This window comes from Scyliorhinus canicula, chromosome 26 (assembly GCF_902713615.1).
Source record: "Scyliorhinus canicula chromosome 26, sScyCan1.1, whole genome shotgun sequence".
Taxonomy (NCBI): Eukaryota; Metazoa; Chordata; class Chondrichthyes; order Carcharhiniformes; family Scyliorhinidae; genus Scyliorhinus; species Scyliorhinus canicula.
Genome location: NC_052171.1, coordinates 19,511,897 through 19,531,457, shown reverse-complemented (window position 1 = coordinate 19,531,457; position 19,561 = coordinate 19,511,897). Strand labels below are relative to the sequence as shown.

Here is a 19,561-nt window from a genome sequence, read left to right as displayed (position 1 = left end):
CCTAAGTCGAAGGTGAACCTGCGAAGAAGACCCAAGGAGTTTGAGTAAAGGCAAGCAACCAGCAGAGGGCAGCAGAGCAGAGCTACTGATCAGCTGTTCTGGGGAAATTTGCATACGTGCAGTGCGGTCAGCCTAAGTCGAAGGTGAACCTGCGAAGAAGATCCAAGGAGTTTGAGTAAAGGCAAGCAACCAGCAGAGGGCAGCAGAGCAGAGCTACTGATCAGCTGTTCTGGGGAAATTTGCATACGTGCAGTGCGGTCAGCCTAAGTTGAAGGTGGTTTGTGGAGGGGCTGTTGGCAACTGACAGTTAAACCCGAAACACTTTGTGAGTGTTTCCCACCCTACCTCCTCCTCTAACCAACCCCCCCACCCCACGGTGGTTGGGAAGCGGGAGCAGGGGCCTGTCGTGAAGGTGAGTGAGTGCCTTTAAATTTGCTTACCTTTCAGCGGGATCAGGGTTTGAGGTAATATCAGGTAAGCTCTTCCTTTCTTTTTCTTTTTCTTGTTTTTTTTTAATCTAGAGGGGATGTCAGGGAAGGCAGTACAATGCTCCTCCTGCAGAATGTTTGAGGTGAGGGACGCCGTCAGTGTCCCTGCTGATTTCATCTGTGGGAAGTGCACCCAACTCCAGCTCCTCAAAAACCGTGTTAGGGACCTGGAGCTTGAGCTGGATGAACTTCGGATCATTCGGGAGGCAGAGGGGGGTCATAGATAGGAGCTTCAGGGAAGTAGTTACACCAAAGACTGGAGATAGATGGGTAACTGTAAGAGGGACTGGGAAGAAGCAGTCAGTGCAGGGACCCCCTGCGGTCGTTCCCCTGAGTAACAAGTATACCGTTTTGGATACTTGTGGGGGGGACGACTTACCAGGGGTAAGCCATGGGGTACGGGCCTCTGGCACGGAGTCTGTCCCTGTTGCTCAGAAGGGAAGGGGGGAAAGGAGTAGAACATTAGTAATTGGGGACTCAATAGTCAGGGGCACAGATAGGAGATTTTGTGGGAGCGAGAGAGACTCACGTTTGGTATGTTGCCTCCCAGGTGCAAGGGTACGTGATGTCTCGGATCGTGTTTTCCGGGTCCTTAAGGGGGAGGGGGAGCAGCCCCAAGTCGTAGTCCACATTGGCACTAACGACATAGGTAGGAAAGGGGACAAGGATGTCAGGCAGGCCTTTAGGGAGCTAGGATGGAAGCTCAGAGCAAGAACAAACAGAGTTGTTATCTCTGGGTTGTTGCCCGTGCCACGTGATAGTGAGATGAGGAATAGGGAGAGAGAGCAATTAAACACGTGGCTACAGGGATGGTGCAGGCGGGAGGGATTCAGATTTCTGGATAACTGGGGCTCTTTCTGGGGAAGGTGGGACCTCTATAGACAGGATGGTCTACATCTGAACCTGAGGGGCACCAATATCCTGGGGGGGAGATTTGTTAGTACTCTTTGGGGGGGTTTAAACTAATTCAGCAGGGGCATGGGAACCTGGATTGTAGTTTTGGGGTGCGAGAGATTGAGAGTAGAGAGGTCAGGAGCACAGTTTTGACTTCGCAGGAGGGCGGCAGTGTTCAGGTCTGTGGTTTGAAGTGTGTCTATTTCAATGCCAGGAGTATACGAAATAAGGTAGGGGAACTGGCAGCATGGGTTGGTACCTGGGACTTCGATGTTGTGGCCATTTCAGAGACATGGATAGAGCAGGGACAGGAATGGTTGTTGCAGGTTCCGGGGTTTAGGTGCTTTAGTAAGGTCAGAGAAGGGGGCAAAAGAGGGGGAGGTGTGGCGCTGCTAGTCAAGGACAGTATTACGGTGGTAGAAAGGATGCAAGATGGGGACTGTTCTTCCGAGGTAGTATGGGCTGAGGTTAGAAACAGGAAAGGAGAGGTCACCCTGTTGGGAGTTTTCTATAGGCCACCTAATAGTTCTAGAGATGTAGAGGAAAGGATGGCGAAGATGATTCTGGAAAAGAGCGAAAGTAACAGGGTAGTTGTTATGGGAGACTTTAACTTTCCTAATATTGACTGGAAAAGATATAGTTCGAGTACATTGGATGGGTCGTTCTTTGTACAATGTGTGCAGGAGGGTTTTCTGACACAATATGTTGACAGGCCAACAAGAGGTGAGGCCACTTTGGATTTGGTTTTGGGTAATGAACCAGGCCAGGTGTTAGATCTGGAGGTAGGTGAACACTTTGGAGACAGTGACCACAATTCGGTGACCTTTACGTTAGTGATGGAAAGGGATAAGTATACCCCGCAGAGCAAGAGTTATAGCTGGGGGAAGGGCAATTATGATGCCATTAGACATGACTTAGGATGTGTTGGTTGGAGAAGTAGGCTGCAAGGGTTGGGCACACTGGATATGTGGAGCTTGTTCAAGGAACAGCTATTGCATGTTCTTGATAAGTACGTACCAGTCAGGCAGGGAGGAAGGGGTCGAGCGAGGGAACCGTGGTTTACCAAAGAAGTGGAATCTCTTGTTAAGAGGAAGAAGGAGGCCTATGTGAAGATGAGGCGTGAAGTTTCAGTTGGGGCGCTTGATAGTTACAAGGAAGCGAGGAAGGATCTAAAGAGAGAGCTGAGACGAGCAAGGAGGGGACATGAGAAGTCTTTGGCAGGTAGGATCAAGGAAAACCCAAAAGCTTTCTATAGGTATGTCAGGAATAAAGAATGACTAGGGTAAGAGTAGGGCCAGTCAAGGACAGTGGTGGGAAGTTGTGTGTGGAGGCTGAGGAGATAAGCGAGATACTAAATGAATACTTTTCGTCAGTATTCACTCAAGAAAAAGATAATATTGTGGAGGAGAATGCTGAGACCCAGGCTATTAGAATAGATGGCATTGAGGTGCGTAGGGAAGAAGTGTTGGCAATTCTGGACAAGGTGAAAATAGATAAGTCCCCGGGGCCAGATGGGATTTATCCTAGGATTCTCTGGGAAGCCAGGGAAGAGATTGCTGAGCCTTTGGCTTTGATTTTTAGGTCATCATTGGCTACAGGAATAGTGCCAGAGGACTGGAGGATAGCAAATGTGGTCCCTTTGTTCAAGAAGGGGAGTAGAGATAACCCAGGTAACTATAGGCCGGTGAGCCTAACGTCTGTGGTGGGTAAAGTCTTGGAGAGGATTATAAAAGATACGATTTATAATCATCTAGATAGGAATAATATGATTAGGGATAGTCAGCATGGTTTTGTGAAGGGTAGGTCATGCCTCACAAACCTTATCGAGTTCTTTGAGAAGGTGACTGAACAGGTAGACGAGGGTAGAGCAGTTGATGTGGTGTATATGGATTTCAGTAAAGCGTTTGATAAGGTTCCCCACGGTCGGCTATTGCAGAAAATATGGAGGCTGGGGATTGAGGGTGATTTAGAGATGTGGATCAGAAATTGGCTAGTTGAAAGAAGACAGAGAGTGGTAGTTGATGGGAAATGTTCAGAATGGAGTTCAGTTACGAGTGGCGTACCACAAGGATCTGTTCTGGGGCCGTTGCTGTTTGTCATTTTTATAAATGACCTAGAGGAGGGCGCAGAAGGATGGGTGAGTAAATTTGCAGACGACACTAAAGTCGGTGGAGTTGTAGACAGTGCGGAAGGATGTTGCAGGTTACAGAGGGACATAGATAAGCTGCAGAGCTGGGCTGAGAGGTGGCAAATGGAGTTTAATGTGGAGAAGTGTGAGGTGATTCACTTTGGAAAGAATAACAGGAATGCGGAATATTTGGCTAATGGTAAAATTCTTGGTAGTGTGGATGAGCAGAGGGATCTCGGTGTCCATGTACATAGATCCCTGAAAGTTGCCACCCAGGTTGATAGGGTTGTGAAGAAGGCCTATGGTGTGTTGGCCTTTATTGGTAGAGGGATTGAGTTCCGGAGCCATGAGGTCATGATGCAGCTGTACCAAACTCTGGTACGGCCGCATTTGGAGTATTGCGTACAGTTCTGGTCGCCTCATTATAGGAAGGACGTGGAAGCTTTGGAACGGGTGCAGAGGAGATTTACCAGGATGTTGCCTGGTATGGAGGGAAAATCTTATGAGGAAAGGCTGATGGACTTGAGGTTGTTTTCGTTAGAGAGAAGAAGGTTAAGAGGTGACTTAATAGAGGCATACAAAATGATCAGAGGGTTAGATAGGGTGGACAGTGAGAGCCTTCTCCCGCGGATGGAGGTGGCTAGCACGAGGGGACATAGCCTTAAATTGAGGGGTAATAGATATAGGACAGAGGTCAGAGGTGGGTTTTTTTACGCAAAGAGTGGTGAGGCCGTGGAATGCCCTACCTGCAACAGTAGTGAACTCGCCAACATTGAGGGCATTTAAAAATTTATTGGATAAGCATATGGATGATAAGGGCATAGTGTAGGTTAGATGGCCTTTAGTTTTTTTTTTCCATGTCGGTGCAACATCGAGGGCCGAAGGGCCTGTACTGCGCTGTATCGTTCTATGTTCTATGTTCTATGTGTTCCCTCGCGTCGCTCTGCGGGCGGTCGAATGCAGGCCCCGAGTTAACCCTTTGTGCGCCAGACCCTAATGCTACACATCTTGCTATAACTGTAACATTATATTCTGCAGTCTCCCTATACACGGTATGCATTGTTTGTACAGCATGCAAGAAACAATACTTTTCACTGTATTCTAATAAATGTGACAATAATAAATCAAATCAAATTAGGGGTGTATGTGGTGCTGGACAGAGCCGTGTGTAGAAGCAAGCCTGGAGACAGCTCCCAGCTTGGACCTGTATCTGCACATGTATACAGTTTCTCGTAGTTAATCGATACTGTTGAATACGGAAGGCACCTTAACGAGGCCGAACATGTTACAAAACTGTCGTCGGAAAATTCAAGACCATTTCTCATTTGCTGATGAAATTTCTATCCAATATAAATTTGTGTTAAGAAAACTGCATTTCGGGATAAAGTCAGCAGGGGGTGCAAAACAGGCAGCTGTGGATTTCGTACCTATGAATATTCTATCCATCGATTTGGAAGGACAAATTGGACAAGGTGCATAATCGGCGACTGCCTGTTTTGCGCCCCTCCAGGTCGAACTTCACTTCCATCTTGCTCCCCTCTCCTGCTCCGCAATAAATGTCTCCATAAGACCATAAGACATAGGAGTGGAAGTAAGGCCATTCGGCCCATCGAGTCCACTCCGCCATTCAATCATGGCTGATGGGCATTTCAACTCCACCCACCAGCATTCTCCCCGTAGCCCTTAATTCCTCGCGACATCAAGAATTTATCTATCTCTGCCTTGAAACCATTTAGCGTCCCGGCCTCCACTGCACTCCGCGGCAATGAATTCCACAGGCCCACCACACTCTGGCTGAAGAAATGTCTCCGCATTTCTGTTCTGAATTTACCCCCTCTAATTCTAAGGCTGTGCCCACGGGTCCTCGTCTCCTCGCCTAACGGAAACAGTTTCTTTGCGTCCACCCTTTCTAAGCCATGTATTATCTTGTAAGTTTCTATTAGATCTCCCCTTAACCTTCTAAACTCCAATGAATACAATCCCAGGATCCTCAGCCGTTCATCATATGTTAGACCCGCCATTCCAGGATCATCCGTGTGAATCTCCGCTGGACACGCTCCAGTGCCAGTATGTCCTTCCTGTGAAGTGGGGTCCAAAACTGGACACAGTACTCCAAATGGGGCCTAACCAGAGCCTTATAAAGGCTCAGTAGCACATCGCTGCTTTTATATTCCAACCCTCTTGAGATAAATCTCTGTGGCTTTCTCAAATGGAATCGTCTCGTGTCCAAGAAACACAGATGGCATTTCAGCCGACCCTCCCAGAACTCCTGCACAATGGCCCCTCGTTTAGTTTTCAGCCGGGGGTGGGTGTTTGCGGGAAACGCCACAACAACAACAAAAATTCCAGAAATTCCAAAAGGAATCTGACAAAATGCCAAAGTAAGCGGTTATGCAATAGGCAGAAAACATAATGAACGGGCCAAGGTGGAACCGGGAGTGGATAGAAACAGTGCCACTTAGGCCGAGAGGTTTCCAAACAGTACAACGTGAGGAAGCAAAGGGGATTGAAGTGTTCGGAAAGGCAAAGTGAAGGTGGAAGCGATGAAGAAGGAGATGGGGGCGGTATTGAAAGTGCTGGTGGAGGAGGCGATTACCCCGGGGAGGGCGGCGGTATCAAGCGCAGTGGCGGAGGTGCGGGAGCACGGTGAGACACGGAAGGAAGTGGAAGAGGCATTATAGGAGCACAGTGATCAACTCACATCGATGGGGAAGGAGTTGCAGAGGGTGATCGAGACCAACAAGGGTCTGTGAGCCAAAATGGAAGACCTGGAAAACAAATCCAGGAGGCAGAATCTGAGGATTGTGGGTCTGCCTGAAGGGGTGGAAGGCCCGAGGCTGACGGGAGTATTTTGCCACGATGTTGGCGAAGCTATTGGGGAGGGGGATGATCCCTCTCGATATGAACTGGATCGGACTCATCGGTCGTGGAGGCCTATAGTAAGGGCGAGTGAGCCGCCAAGAGTAGTAACTGTGAGTTTCCGTAGGTACAGCATGAAGGAGAAAGTCCTGTGCTGGGCAAAGCAGAAGTGGGTGGTGCAGTGGGCTGGAGCTGGTATACGCATATACCAGGACTTTACGGTGGAGCGGGTACTGTACATCAGCAAGGTGCAGTGCAGCATAGTATATCCAGCTAAGTAGAGGGTGACTTACAAATCCAAGGACTTTTATTTTGGGACGGCGGAAGCAGCGGAGGAGTTTGCAAAGGCAGAACGACTGTGGCAGAATTGAGAAATGGTCGTGTACCGATGTAGCCTCATGTCACTTTATTTTTCAGTGCGTGTTGGTGTATGTACTAAATGAGTCGACGCTGTATATATTTGGACAAGGGAAGAGATGGGCCTTTCATTTGCAATGATGGTTCTTTGGGGCTTGGGTGTGAACGCGGGGGTTGTGTGCTAAAGGGGATTTCTTGGTTTTCCTGGGACTGGGCAAAGGGGAAAGAGATCCGGGCGGGGGCCTCCATGTTTAAGCTGGCCAGTGAACGGGAGTGAGGTGGGGGGGGGAGCGGCTGCGGCCATCGGAGCCTGGCAGAACAGGTTTTGGTGAATCTAGCCAGGGTGAAAAGTTGGGGGAAGAAACCGAGGTTGGGGGGAAGCGTTTACAAGAGGAAGTGAAGGGGAGGAGTCTGGGAGGTGGGTGGGGGTGTGTCTACAATTCATGGGTGCCATTCACGGTCCTCTTTCGGGGAATGGATGATGTTGAATATTAGGGGGCAGTTGGGGTTGGACATCACGTCAATGGTGACCATGGGCGATTCCTGATTCCTTTTTTCTTTTTTCCTTTTTTTTTCCTCCTTGGGAGTGTTTGTTGCTTATATTGTCAGGTAGGCTGTTGTTCAGGGGGTGGGATGATGGGAGGATGGGATCGCTGTTGTTGGTAGGGGGATTGACATTGTATTTGTTACCGTTTCCTGTTTATTGGTGGGGTGTAAATTCTGAAGAAAATGTGAAAATGGAGAATAAAAATATTTTTTTTTTTTTAAAAAGGCCCAGCAAGGACTTTGGGTGGCTGCTGTACATGGTGGCTTCCATGCGGGGAAACTTTTATCTGCCCATATGTTTAGGGCAGGGGTGGGCAAACTACAGCCCGCAGGCCGCATGCGGCCCGTCAAAGGTCTTTATGCTGCCCACCAAGATCTAGTCATAAAAAAAATAATTTTTTTTTTTTAATTTTTATTTTAAAAATTTTAAATTAAGGTTAATGGGGGGGGGGCTGTTGGGTTACTGGTATAGGGTGGATACGTTGACTTGAGTAGGGTGATCATTGCTCGGCACAACATGTGTTTCATGTGAAGTTTCTACTTTAAAATATTAATTAATAAAAATTAATTGCTTTTTTTTTCTTTAAAAACCTTTAATTTTGGCTATTTTAAATATTAATTATTTTACTTAATATACTATGCAGCCCTTTTAAAATTGTGAATTTCTGAATGTGGCCCTTGCACAGAAAAGTTTGCCCACCCCTGGATTGGGGTGACGCGGTGGCACAGTGGTTAGCACTGCTGCCTCACAGCTCCAGGGACCCGGGTTCGATCCCGGCCTTGGGTGACTGTCTGGGTGGAGTGTCCTCCTTCTGCACTGTACATTCTCTGATTCAATGACCCCCAGCAATCATGGCACCCTCCCCATTAACCCCTCATTCACATCAACTCGGGATCAAAAAACAAAGACAGAGGGGGTTTTTATCTCCAAGGGTTTCTCATCTAATCCAAATATATTCCTTTGACAGCAGAGGCTGAGGGGAGATTTAATTGAGGGGCCCTGGATGGAGTGGGACGAGAGAAGTTAACAATCAGTGGGCACCGGTCAGGGTCTGGAACCCAGTGCCTGAAAGAGAGCTGGAGGCAGAAACCCTCATCATATTTCACACACGGGAGTCATCCTCGACAGGGACACACAGCAAGAGCTGGAAGCTGGGTCGAGATTGGATCAACCTTCCTCGTCTCAGCCAGCCGTGGGGCAAAATGGAAACCCCTCTCTCAGTGCTGCCTGGACACCTCATATCATAAGAACTAGGAGCAGGAGTAGGCCATCTGGCCCCTCGAGCCTGCTCTGCCATTCAATTAGATCATGGCTGATCTTTTGTGGACTCAGCTCCACTTTCCGGCCCGAACACCATAACCCTTAATCCCTTTATTCTTCAAAAAACTATCTATCTTTACCTTAAAAACATGTAATGAAGGAGCCTCAACTGCTTCACTGGGCAAGGAATTCTATAGATTCACAACCCTTTGGGTGAAGAAGTTCCTCCTAAACTCAGTCCTAAATCTACTTCCCCTTATTTTGAGGCTATGTCCCCTAGTTCTGCTGACACCCGCCAGTGGAAACAACCTGCCCGCATCTATCCTATCTATTCCCTTCATAATTTTAAATGTTTCTATAAGATCCCCCCTCATCCTTCTAAATTCCAACGAGTACAGTCCCAGTCTACTCAACCTCTCCTCATAATCCAACCCCTTCAGCTCTGGGATTAACCTAGTGAATCTCCTCTGTACACCCTCCAGCGCCAGTACGTCCTTTCTCAAGTAAGGAGACCAAAACTGAACACAATACTCCAGGTGTGGCCTCACTAACACCTTATACAATTGCAGCATAACCTCCCTAGTCTTAAACTCCATCCCTCTAGCAATGAAGGACAAAATTCCATTTGCCTTCTTAATCACCTGTTGCACTTGTAAACCAACCTTCTGTGACTCATGCACTAGCACACCCAGGTCTCTCTGCACAGCAGTATGCTTTAATATTTTATCGTTTAAATAATAATCCCGTTTGCTGTTATTCCTACCAAAATGGATAACCTCACATTTGTCAACATTGTATTCCATCTGCCAGACCCTAGCTCATTCACTTAACCTATCCAAATCCCTCTGCAGATATTGAATCCCTACAGTGCAGGAGGCGGCCATTCGGCCCATCGAGTCTGCACCAGCCCCCTGAAGGAACATCCTACCTAGGCTTATGCCCCCACCCTATTCCCGTAACCCCCTCTAAACATTTGCACACTAAGGTTAAATTGATCGTGGCCAATCCACCTAACCTGCACATCTTTGGGCTGTGGGAGGTAACCGGAGCACCCGGAGGAAACCCACGCACACACGGGGAGAACGTGCAGACTCCGCACACAGTGACCCAAGCCGGGAATCAAACCCGGGACCCTGGAGCTGTGAGGCAGCAGTGCTAACCACTGCGCCACCAATTTAATCTTGCTTCATTGAAACAAACACTGGTGATTGTTGTAATGCTGGAGGTTTCAAAGTGAAGCTTTGCTGCGCTGGAGGGAATGGGAGGGTAGCACAGTGGGATCCTTCACACAGCTTGAAGCAAACAATCTTTCAAAAGATTCAGACCTTTAAAAGTGTTACTTCAGATAAAAATAATTTGCCACCATTCTTGCCAAACATCAATTAATTATTTTTGATATATTTTTGACCTTAAATAGAATAGGAACCCTGTGTATTGATAAATTATCGGCTGGTTTAGCTCACTCAGCTAAATAGCTGGCTTTTAAAGCAGACCAAGCAGGCCAGCAGCACGGTTCGATTCCCGTACCAGCCTCCCCGGACAGGCGCCGGAATGTGGCGACTAGGGGCTTTTCACAGTAACTTCATATGAAGCCTACTCGTGACAATAAGCGATTTTCATTTCATTTCATTTATCCGTGAACGGAGACTGTGATGGGAGAAATATTGACCGGGACAGTGGGGAGAATGTTCCCTCCCTGCTCATCTTCAAACAGTGCGGGACGACCTCCATCAGACGGAGCCTGAGTTCGTCGTCTCGTCCGAATGACACGCAGCTCTTGCGCACACGAGAGTGTCAGTCTCAAATTCTTAGCCCATCGAGTCTGCACCAGCCCTGGGACGGAGCACCCTCCCTAAGCCCATACCTCTGCCCTATCCACGGTACCCCACCTAACCTTTTTTGGACACTAATTTATCGTGGCCAATACACCAATGCTGCACATCTTTGGGCTGTGGGAGACAACCGGAGCACCCGGAGGAAACCCACGCACACACGGGGAGAACTTGCAGACTCCACTGCCACTGTAAATTCTATGATTCAAGCCCTGGATTGGGACTTGAACCCAGAACCTTGCGATGAGAGCGTGACTGACTGAGCCGACACGACAGACAGACAGGCAGACAGACAGACAGGCCAGACAGACAGGCCAGACAGACAGACAGGCCAGACAGGACAGGACAGGCAGACAGACAGGACAGACAGGACAGGCAGACAGGACAGACAGGACAGGAAGACAGACCAGGCAGACAGACAGACAGGACAGGCAGACAGGACAGGAAGACAGACCAGGCAGACAGACAGACAGGACAGGCAGACAGGACAGACAGACAGGCAGGCAGACAGGACAGACAGGACAGGCAGACAGACCAGGCAGACAGACAGACAGGACAGGCAGACAGGACAGGCAGACAGGCAGGACAGGCAGACAGACAAACAGACAGGACAGGCAGACAGACAAGATAGTCAGACAGACAGACGGACAGCAGACAGGAAGACAGGACAGGCAGACAGACAGGCAAGACAGATGTCGAGGCAGGACAGACAGACGGACAGGCAGACAGGCAGACGGACAGGCAGACAGACAGACGGACAGGCAGACAGACAGACGGACAGGCAGGCAGGACAGACAGGACAGGCAGGCAGGACAGACAGGACAGGCAGGCAGGACAGGCAGACAGGACAGGCAGACAGGACAGGCAGACAGGACAGGCAGACAGGACAGGCAGACAGGACAGGCAGACAGGACAGGCAGACAGGACAGGCAGACAGGACAGTCAGACAGGACAGTCAGACAGATAGGCAGACAGGACAGGACAGGCAGACAGACAGACGGACAGGCAGACAGGACAGGACAGGGCAGGCAGGCAGGCAGGCAGACAGACAGGACAGGCAGACAGAGAGGACAGGCAGACAGACAGGACAGTCAGACAGGACAGGCAGACAGACAGGAGTCAGACAGGAGTCAGACAGGACAGTCAGACAGAAAGGACAGGCAGACAGGCAGGCAGGACAGACAGACAGGACAGACAGACAGGACAGTCAGACAGACAGGCAGACAGACAGGACAGGCAGACAGGACAGGCAGACAGGACAGGCAGACAGACAGGACAGGCGGACAGGCAGACAGGACAGGCAGGACAGACAGGCAGACAGGACAGGCAGACAGGACAGGCAGACAGGACAAGCAGACAGACAGACAGACAGGACAGGCAGGACAGACAGACAGGACAGACAGACAGGACAGACAGACAGGACAGACAGGACAGGCAGACAGGACAGGCAGACAGGACAGGCAGACAGGACAGGCAGACAGGACAGGCAGACAGGACAGGCAGACAGGACAAGCAGACAGACAGACAGACGGACAGGCAGACAGACAGACGGACAGGCAGACAGACAGACAGACATTCACACTCATCCCACTTACTTGTTTGGATTGTCAACAGTTTTCGAAAGAAAGCATTCCAGCTCCTGGGTAATTTTATCCACAAATTCATCTTCCTCCTTGGACAGATAAACACCGTCAAGGCGGAAGAGAGCCAGGATGAAGCAGGGTCAAACACAGCAACCTGCCAAGATAAGACAGAATGGCTTTACTCAACATCAGAATGTAAAGTACCAATAAAGACAGGCAACGGGACTAAACTAAAATGGCAACTCAAACTCTCCCAACACAGCCTCTTCAGCAGGATTTCCTATCTGGGCCCCGTGTACAACTCTGCGGACCTGACCCCATATTGCTGTGCAGTATAATAATAATGACAATCTTTTATTGTCACAAGTATGAAGTTATTGTGAAAAGCCCCTAGTCGCCACATTCCGGCCCCTGTTCGGGGAGGCCGGTTTGGGAATTGAACTCGCGCTGCTGGCCTTGTTCTGCATGACAGACCAACTGTCTCGCCCACTGAGCTAAATCAGCCCTGTATCACACAGACACAGAAACCCATCAGCTGCTTCTCCAGTCACCCAAGGCTGGAATTGAACCCGGGTCCCTGGCGCTGAGTGCTAACCACTCTGAGTGCCGCCAATTTGGGAACAGAATCTAGGTTTGGCACTCAGGTGCAGTTGCTGAGCGAATACTGCACAGTCCGAGGTGGTGTCTTTCAGGCGAGGCCTGAAGTCATGGCCCACTCCACTCTCTTTGGTCAATGTCGAAGATCCTTGGGCACTACTTCAAAGAACACGGGCAATCTCTCCATTGTCCAGGCCAATATTTATCCATCAAACCACAGCCAATAAAAACAGATCATCTGCTCATTGTCACACTGCTGCTTCGGGGAGCTTGCTGTGTTTAAAATGGCCGTCACAACAGCCACTATATTGCAAAAATAATTCACTGGCTGTAATAAATTCTTGACCTCCCGAGAGAATAAAACGGGGCACACGTTGGCACAGTGGTTAGCACTGCTGCCTCACAGCGCCAGGGAGCTGGGATCAATTCCTCGGGTGACCGTGCGGCGTTTGCACGTCCTCCCCGTGTCTGCGTGGGTGTCCCCCGGGTGCTCCGGTTTCCTCCCACAGTCCAAAGTTGTGAAGGACAGGTGGATTGGCCGTGCTAAAGTTGCTCCTTTGTGTCCAACGATTAGGTGGGGTTGTGGGGAAAGGGTGGGGAATTGGGCCCCAAGTCGGGGGCTCTTTCAGGGGGCCGAATGCTCCCGTTCTGAACTGTAGCAAGTCACATCCTGAAAATATATTAGTCACCAACTTACAATTCGGACTTCTCGCCCCACCAAATGTTTCCATCCCCTCCCCATCCAGCCAAACAAACCTTTCATCTTCTCGAGTTGCACCAGTCCATCCCAGCCCATTCCACTTTTCCAAACAGCTGGAACCTCTCAGTTGTGCGGTCTTGTCGGTTCAATTCATTTATTTGCTCCTCCACCAGGGTCTCCCTATCTGCTCATCCCAATAACAAGGAGACCAGGTCGGTGTGGAGTTCTCCGGGTGTGGGTCCCACCGGAGGGTCAAGACAACTTTCCTAACACTCCTGGGCTTGTCCATGCTCCTCCCGCTGAGCTGAACCCCCCCAGTGCAGTTTGACTGTGTGTGTGTTTGTAGACCTGCAGTGGGTGGGGGGTGGGGGCCTTGCCCTGGGCTGATTCAGTCGCAGACAGGGCTGCAAGGCCGGATATAGCAGCAAAAGCCCAGGCACAGGCTGGAAGCCTTACACAGCACATTGAGAACAATGGGGGGGGGGGGGGGGGGGAGTGAGGGTCCCCAAACTCCCCACTCCCTCCCAGTGAGAGCCAGAATCACAAAGCAGCACAGTGTGCCCAGCTTGGGGGCAGACTCTGCCACACAGACTGTACTGTTGGTTTGTAACCTGGGCAGGACACAGCTGTCAGCAGGAGCAGGGAGTTGTGAACCCAGCCATGGGAGAGACACACACACACACACAGCGCTGCCTTACACTGACCTATCTCCTTCACACTTTCGGTTTTGCCTGTGAAAAGGAGGCAGACACTGCAGTAATTTGACCATTCACGACTTACGGGTGAAGTTGTGCAGCGCCTGGGCCCTGGGACAGGTCGCGGCTGGGCTGAAGGGGGTCAGTTTGAAAAGCTCCGCATCTGCAGCTTTGCAACACTCCAGCGAATGGATACACTGAGCCCCGCGGCGCATGCGCGCCGAGCGGGGGGGGGGGGGGGAGGACCAGCTGAAATCGACGCCCAGGAGGGACACTGCCATCTGCAGGAGGAGATCCATGTCCCAGGCCAGGCACTGCCCACCAGGGCTGGACTGCCACCAAGACAGGCACTGCCCACCAGGGCTGGCACTGCCCACCAGAGCTGACGCTGCCCACCAGGGCTGACATTGCCCACCAGGGCTGGCACTGCCCAACAGGAAAGGCACTGCCTAACAGAACAACCACTGCCCACCAGGACTGGCACTGTGCACTCACTACCCAACTGGCAGGATCCCAGCTCTCAACTCATCCAGTGCTCGCCATCTCTCCAACCTCTTTCAACCCCGTCAACCCTCCCTATCACTCCAACCTCCTCGACCCCCTGTGACCCTCTTTATCTCTGTAACCTCCTCCAACTCCGACCTCTCCCTATCTCTGTCACCTCCTCCAGCCCAACACCCTCCCTAACACTGTAACCTCCTGCAGCCCCAACAACCCTCCCTATCTCTGTAACCTCCTCCAGCCCCTACAACCTCCCTATCCCTGTAACCTCCTCCAGCTCGAACACCTCTCCCTATCTCTGTAACCTCCTCCAGCCCCTACAACCTTCCCTATCTCTGTAACCTCCTCCAGCCTCTACAACCCTCCCTATCTCTGTAACCTCCTCCAGACCCAACAAACCTCCCTATCCCTGTAACCTCCTCCAGCTCGAACACCTCTCCCTATATCTGTAACCTCCTCCAGCTCCTACAACCTTCCCTATCTCTGTAACCTCCTCTGGCCCCCACAACTCTATCTCTGTAACCTCCTCGAGCCCCTCAACCCTCTCTATCTCTGTAACCCCCTCCAGCTCGAACACCTCTCCCTATATCTGTAACCTCCTCCAGCTCCTACAACCTTCCCTATCTCTGTAACCTCCTCTGGCCCCCACAACCCTCCCTATCTCTGTAACCTCCTCGAGCCCCTCAACCCTCCCTATCTCTGTAACCTGCTCCAGCCCAACACCCTCCCTAACACTGTAACCTCCTGCAGCCCCTACAACCCTCCCTATATCTGTAACCTCCTCCAGCCCCTACAACCTGCCCTGCCTCTGTAACCTCCTCCAAACCCTAATCCCCTCCCTATCTCTGTAACCCCCTCCAGACCCTAATCCCCTCCCTATCTTTGCTTTCTGTGTTCCAAGGAAAATAACCCCAACCTCTCCTCATGGCTACAATTTTCCACCCCTGGCAACATTCTTGTAAACCTCCTCTGCTCTCTCTCCAGAGCAATAACCTCCTTCCTGTAATGTGGTGACCAGAACTGCACACAATACAGTTGTGGCCTCAATTCCAACATTATATCCTTACTTTTATATTCTATACCTCTGCCAATGAACATCCCATCTCCTTTCTTAACATGATAGCACAGTGGTTAGCACTGTTGCTTCATAGCTCCAGGGTCCCAGGTTCAATTCCCCACTGGGTCACTGTGCGGAGTCTGCACGTTCTCCCCGTGTCTGCGTGGGTTTCCTCCGGGTGCTCCGGTTTCCTCCCACAGTCCAAAGATGTGTGGGTGAGGTGGATTGGCCGTGATAAATTGCCCGTAGTGACCTAAAAAGTAAGGTTGGGGGGGGGGGGTTGTTGGGTTATGGGTATAGGGTGGATACGTGGGTTTGAGTAGGGTGATCATTGCTCGGCACAACATCGAGGGCCGAAGGGCCTGTTCTGTGCTGTACTGTTCTATGTCTATGTAAGTCCCGGAAGACGTGCTGTTAGGTGAATTGGACATTCTGAATTCTCCCTCTGTGTACCCGAACAGGCGCCAGAATGTGGCGACTAGGGGCTTCTCACAGTAACTTCATTGCAGTGTTATGTAAGCCGACTTGTGACAATAAAGATTATTATTAACAACCTTGTCTAGTTGAACTGCTGTCTTGTGGGAGCTGTGTGCTTGTACGCCAAGTTCCCTCACTTCATCTATCCCTCTTGGTATATTCCCATTTGTTGTGCACTCCTATAACTCTGTGATCTCCCGAAATTCATGACCTCACACTTCTCTGTTAAATTCAATCTACTACTTTATCGCCCACTCCTCCAACCCATCTATATCATTCTGAAAATTGTAGCTATCCTCTACACTGTCCACTACTCGGCCAATGTGTCGTCTGCAAATTTCCCAATCGTGCCCCCTCCGCCCCATGTTCAGAATCAAATCGTTAATGTGTAACACAAACAGTAAGGGTCCCAACACCGAGACCTGTGGAGCACCACTTGTAACAACTCTCCATTTGCAAGGCCAGCCATCGACCATTATCCTTTGTCTCCTGTTACTGATCCAACTTTTTAATCATTGGTCTGTCTCCCATGGCCTTCCACTTTCTTGACCAATCTGCCATTTGACCTTGTCAAATGCTTTGCTAAAACCCATGTGCACCACATCCACCGCATCACCTTCATCAACCCTTCTTGCCACTTCCTCAAAGAATTCAATCAAATTTGTGCGGCACGACCTTTAACAAATCCATGCTGACTGGTCCATCCATTGACTGTGAGAGCCGTGCTCTCCCTCTGCGTCCAAAGTGTAAATATTTATTTTATTTTTACCATTTGAAGGGTGGAATGGACAAGTTGGGCCGAACGGCCCGTTTTCATGCTGTAATCCTCCAGGACTCTAAGTTGATGACAGTTCTATTAATATAAAAATTATTAAGCACTTTCTATAACTCATTATGAAATACTTGGTATGTATTAGATGTATTTAATCTGATTCATGGGATCACTGTTAGTGAACAAGCCCAATTTCAATCTTGCGGTGATTGAAGGAGGACCTCTCACCCGTCCCACTCACCAGCCCAGGTTGCCCTGCAGTGGACCAGGTGATTTCTCTTGCAGAGAACCAGCAGTTACGACGGACCTCCTTCTGCGCTGTTAACCATTCTGTGATTCTCTGTTGGTGTTCATTACTTCAAAGAAACACGAGTCTGAAATGTAGTAAGAAGTGAAATCACCCGGACAGTGAAGCGGAGTCAGTGCGTGTGGGGCAATCAGGCCAGTATTAGGGCCAAAGAAGAATCGATCAGTGAGTGTGTTCTGTCTAAAAGCCATGCGACTGGAACTGGAATCGGTTTCCTACGTTGACGGCAGTACCTCTCACGAGCAGTAATGGCACAGCAACGGAGGTTTTCAAAGCTGCATGGATCAGTCAGCTAACGCACACAAACAAGGGAACGGTTAATTGTCCCAGTACGCTTGTGAAAAGAAAGCTCCTTGACTTGAAGCACAAGTTCGGTTTCTCCTCATTTCAGTCCTTTTTAAATAAATTTAGAGCACCCAATTATTATTCCAATTCAGGGGCAATTTAGTGTGGCTAATCCACCTAACCTGCAAATCTTTGGATTGTGGGGGCGAAACCCACGCAAACACGGGGAGAATGTGCAAACTCCACAAGGACAGTGACCCAGAGCCAGAATTCGAACCATACTCCCAGTGCTAACCACTGTGCCACATGCCACCCCCTCCTCATCTCAGTCCTACAAGGTCTACCTCATACCCTCAGACTGTGACCCCTGGTTTTGGACACCCCCAGCATCGGGAACATCCTTCCTGCATCTCCCCTGTCCAGTCCTGTGAGAATTTTATAGGTTTCTATGAGATCCCCCCCTCATTCTTCTGAACTCCAATCTCTCCTTATACACAGACCCGCCATCCCTGGAATCAGTCTGGTAAACCTTTGCTGTACTCCCTCGATCGCAAGAACATCCTTCCTCAGAGGAGACCAAAACTGCCCACAATATTCCAGGTGTGGCCTCACCAAGGCCCTGTACAATTGCAGTAAGACATCCCTGCTTCATTACTCGAAACCTCTTGCAATGAAGGCCTACATACCATTTGCCTTCTTTACCGCCTGCTGTACCTACATGCTTGATGTGACCATCAATTCACACGACACGTGATTGGAAGTGAACAGTGGTTTTAATAATCTTACAACAGAGCCTGCCTGCGACGAGATGAACTGGCAGCAGGCTCACGACTGCAGAGCTTTATACTTCCGGTTAGTGGGAGGAGCCATGGGCGGAGCCCAGTACAAACTCATCTCCCCCTATGGGCAGAGCCGCGCAACGGCTCGTATACAGAGCCCACAAGGGCATAATACATATAATAGAACAGTGTGAATTACTAGATTAATAATTCACCACAATGCTTACCTTCAGTGACTGGTATTGGAGAACACTCGTGTCTTGCTGCACATTCTCCTCTCTCAATCTGTAGCTATTTAAATAACAATCTGCCTTCCTGACTTTGCTACCAAAATGGATAGCTTCACATTTACCCAGATTATACTGCATCTGCCATACATGTACCCACTCACTCAGCCTGTCCAAATCCCACTGAAGCATCTCTGCATCCTCCTCACAGCTCACCCTCCCACCCAGCTTGGTGTCATCTGCAAATTTAAAGATATTACATTTGGGGCAGCACGGTAGCATGGTGGCTAGCATAAATGCTTCACAGCTCCAGGGTCCCAGGTTCGATTCCCGGCTGGGTCACTGTCTGTGCGGAGTCTGCACGTCCTCCCCGTCTGTGCGTGGGTTTCCTCCGGTTTCCTCCCACAGTCCAAAGATGTGCGGGTTAGGTGGATTGGCCATGCTAAATTGCCCATAGTGTCCAAAAAAAAGGTAAGGAGGGGGATTGTTTGGGTTACGGGTATAGGGTGGATACGTGGGTTTGAGTAGGGTGATCATTGCTCGGCACAACATCGAGAGCCGAAGGGCCTGTTCTGTGCTGTACTGTTCTATTTCATCCCCTCATCTGAATCATTAATATATATTGTGAATAGCTGGGGTCCCAGCACTGAACCCTGTGATATCCCACTCATCACTGCTTCTTTTAGGGCTGGTGCAGACTCAATGGGCTGAATAGCCTCCTTCTGTACTGTAGGGATTCTATGGCTGCTTTCTGTCTGCCAATCAGTTTTCTATCCATCTCATGCACCTACCCCCAATCCCATGGATTTAAATTGTACATGCTAATCTCTTCGAAAAGTCTTCTGAAAGTCAAAATAAACCACATTCATCTTTCAAAATGGCACATCCCGTCTTGAACACCTCGATCGAATCTGCCTGCAGAACCCTCTCAGGAAGTTCCTTCCAGAATCCAACCATCCTCTGGGAGGAAATAAAATCCCTCGCATCACCTCTGCTCTCTTTACCCACTGTTTTGAATCGGTGTCCTCTCGTTCTCGATACCCTGTTGATGGGCAACACTTCCTCGCTATTACCCTGTCCATACTCCTCAGGATCTTGATCACCTCCATCTGATCTCCTCTCAGCCTTCTTCTCTCCAAGGAGTTCTCTCCCAACCTAACTTCACAGCTGCAGAGATTTACCCCCGGGATCATCCTCGTGAATCTCCTCTGTACTC

At 49.8% G+C, this 19,561-nt stretch overlaps 1 protein-coding gene across 1 annotated transcript in view; it reads right to left on the bottom strand.

Annotated features, from left to right (window-relative positions):
- The window catches only part of LOC119957440 (R3H and coiled-coil domain-containing protein 1-like), a 42,685-nt gene extending 28,533 nt beyond the window's left edge, over positions 1–14,152 (bottom strand). Inside the window, exons 1-2 of the mRNA XM_038785512.1 lie at positions 14,026–14,152; positions 11,961–12,102 (exon numbers count right to left, since the gene is read on the bottom strand). The gene's annotated coding sequence lies outside the window, so the exon portion shown is untranslated. The remainder of the gene's footprint in view (positions 1–11,960; positions 12,103–14,025) is intronic.
- Positions 14,153–19,561: the final 5,409 nt, after the last annotated feature.